This window comes from Sarcophilus harrisii, chromosome 6 (assembly GCF_902635505.1).
Source record: "Sarcophilus harrisii chromosome 6, mSarHar1.11, whole genome shotgun sequence".
Taxonomy (NCBI): domain Eukaryota; kingdom Metazoa; phylum Chordata; class Mammalia; order Dasyuromorphia; family Dasyuridae; genus Sarcophilus; species Sarcophilus harrisii.
This window is the reverse complement of record NC_045431.1, coordinates 244,512,389-244,515,374: the sequence shown is the minus strand read 5'-3', so window position 1 is coordinate 244,515,374 and position 2,986 is coordinate 244,512,389.

Genomic DNA, 2,986 nt, shown 5'->3' with positions numbered 1-2,986 from the left:
GGCTTAGCCGGGTCAGGGATCAAGGCCCAAAGTTGAGAAGGCCGCCCGGTGCCAACCTGAAGTAATAGAGCTGAGAACTGGGATCTCCCGGGTGGGGAGGTACCCTTCACCAGTGTAGGGTAGCACCTTCCCAGCCAGATGAGAGCCGTGGTGCCCAGGGTTGCGCAGCAGTGGGGGTCCCAGGCAGCTCTTGAACCCCAGACTTTCAGGGTCCCACCGAGCTAATAAGGGCAGGTTCGAATCCGGGAGTGGAGACGAAAGCTGAGTGGGGGATGGAGGTCCAGGGTGAGTCTGAGGCTGAGTGTGTGGGGGTGGGGACCCTGCCCACCGGCCTCTCCCTTCTGTGCCGCCTGCCTGACGCACCATTCGCGTCAGAGCTGTTATCACTCAGCCCCTCTCCTGGGAAGGTGACCTCAGGGAGGAGAGAGGCCGGCCCCTCCTTCCTTCCCTCCCCTGCTTGGCATCTCAGCACAGAGCTGGGAGGGCCCCGGGCTGGGCAGATATTTCCTCTGGGCAGGGCTCCCTCAGCGGGCAGGACTCCCTCAGTGGGCAGGGCCAGGGGAAAGACATCTCTCCTGCTCTGCCAGGGCTCCTGCCAGCATCGCCAGGGGGGGAGGGGGAAGGCACCGACTGGGGCCCAGGCCCGGAGGGAGGGTCTCCCAAAATCCGGAGACCCTACAGCTGAGCAGAGTAGAAGCCAGAGCAAGGATCTGGGCAGCATCAGATAAATAAGGAGGCTCTGAGCCGATCTGGCTCCATACACCCTGAGGGAGAAGAAAGGAAGCATTCCCTTCACCAGCTCAGGGACTGGCATACAGTAGGCACTTAATAATGGCTCTCTAGCTGGCCGGATGGACGAGAGGGTTTATCTAAGACCAGCAGTAATGGAGGAGAGAGGAGGATAAACTTGGAGCAGGAAAATCAGGGTTTGCATTTCACCTCTGAAGTTTATTATCTGTAGGATAGTCATTCAGTAAGCATTTATGAAGTGCCTGCTGTATGCAGGACACTGTGTAAGGGCCAGGAATAAAGAGAAAACCTGCTCCCAGTGAGTTCTTGGTCCATCCATGAGGGGAAGCAACATTCAGAAGTCAGAACACACAAGGAAAATACAGAGTAGACGAAGGTCCCTTTCAAGGAGATGGCACCAGCTCTTGGGAAAGAGGGGAATGGGAAGTATGTACTGGGGGAGATGGTGATGACCTGATTCTAAGAGGAGAAGGTGAGAAGGGAGAGCATTTCAGGCGGGGCCACCGACAGGGCAAAGGCACCAAGGTGGGAGAGTAGTGTGTGAGAAATGCCATTGGGAAAGGTAGGAACGGCATTGAACGTCCAACAAAGGACTTCATGGTCAATCCTGAGGGTCAGAGGGGACCACTGGCATTTATTAATGCCAGTGAGGGTAAAGACTTGAATTTGAGGAAGATCCCTTTAATGGCAGAATGGAGGATGACTTGGAGAAGTTCGGGGTTTGAAGTACAAACTGGCAATTGATTGACTGTGTGGGGGTGATCAAGAGACAGGAATCGAGGATTATGGGGGTTGTAAACCTCTTAAGTCCCTCAGTTTTCCTCTCTGTAAAATGCGTATAACCTAGCCTGCAGAGTTGCTGTGAGGTTCCAACGAGATAATCTGTGTCAAATGAACTTTCGGTGGCTCTAAGATATCAGGAGAGCATTTCCTCCCTTGGGGTTGCAAGCACAGGCTTTGTGAGCATTCCTAGGGCTTCTGGCAAAGTCGGGCCTTCCACCTCGGAGATTCTCCAGAACAGGAAGCCGCGGACCTGGCGAAGGCCGACTCTCCGGGCCCGGCTCTGGCCCTTCCACTTTTGAGCTGAGTGACCGCAGACAAATTGCCACCCCTCTCTGAACCTTGGTTTCCTTTTCTATAAAGGGAAAATTTTACAGCAAGGTCGTGAGGAAATTGCTCATTGAGCACTTATTAAGCACTTACTGTGAACTAGGAGTTATAAAAACAAAATCAGGCCCTGCCGCCTAAGGAGCTGCCAGTCTGTTGGGAATGAAACAATAGCTACACATGGGAATGGATACCAATATCCAAGACAAGGGGGCAGCCAGATGGTTCAGTGGTTAGAGCATTCTCCCTGAAATCAGGAGGACCTGAGTTCAAATTCAGCCTCAGATACTTAATACTAAGTGTGTGATCCTGGGCAAGCTACTATATATAGAGAGAGAGGAAGAACACTTGCGCCCGCCCTCCCAGGGGATCTGAGGGAATTCTGAGAGGCCCAGGGGAAGAGAGGGTGCACAAGCATCCAAGGGGAGCTGCCGGTGCCGACATGGAGGGCCGTGGTGGTTGGGCTGGAGACCGGGGGGATTCTCGGGGCCAAATGGAGTAGTTTCTATTGGATCTTGGCGATATCAGGGAGCAGAAGAGAAAGAAAATCCCTTTGGCAGCCGGGGGAAGATGGCTCGAAGCAGGGAGACATGGAGGCCCGTTAGAAAACATCTCTTGGGTTTGGCAATTGTCAGCGCTATTAAGTTACCCATACATATAACCTGTAAATAAAAGGCTATTAAATTTTTAAAAATTAAAAATAAAAAATAAAAAAAGAAGAAGAAAATGTCTCTTAGAACAGTCCAGCTCACAATGGGCTGGGGGAAAGCTACGGCTATGTGAGTGTAGAGAGAGGGAGAGGAGATTCAGCAGGGTGCCTGGTATACAGTGAGGGCCTAATAAATGCACGCTGACTTGGCGTCTGGTTAGATGATGGGCCGAGTAAAGGTGAGGAGGCTGTGTCCTCCAGCCTTAGCCGCCGGACCTCCAGTAGCGGGGCCCGCCTCATTGACAAGCAGGGTTCATCCTCCAGAGTCCCACGTGACTGGGCGCTCCGGGTTCTGCCCTTGGGGTGGGGTGGGGGACATTTGGGGCTCTTCTCAGCAAGAATCGCTTGCTGGGGCCTGAGGAAGGAGAGGGAGGCCTTCTCCGGGCATGTTCCTCTGCTAACCCCTGCCCCTTGTTATGA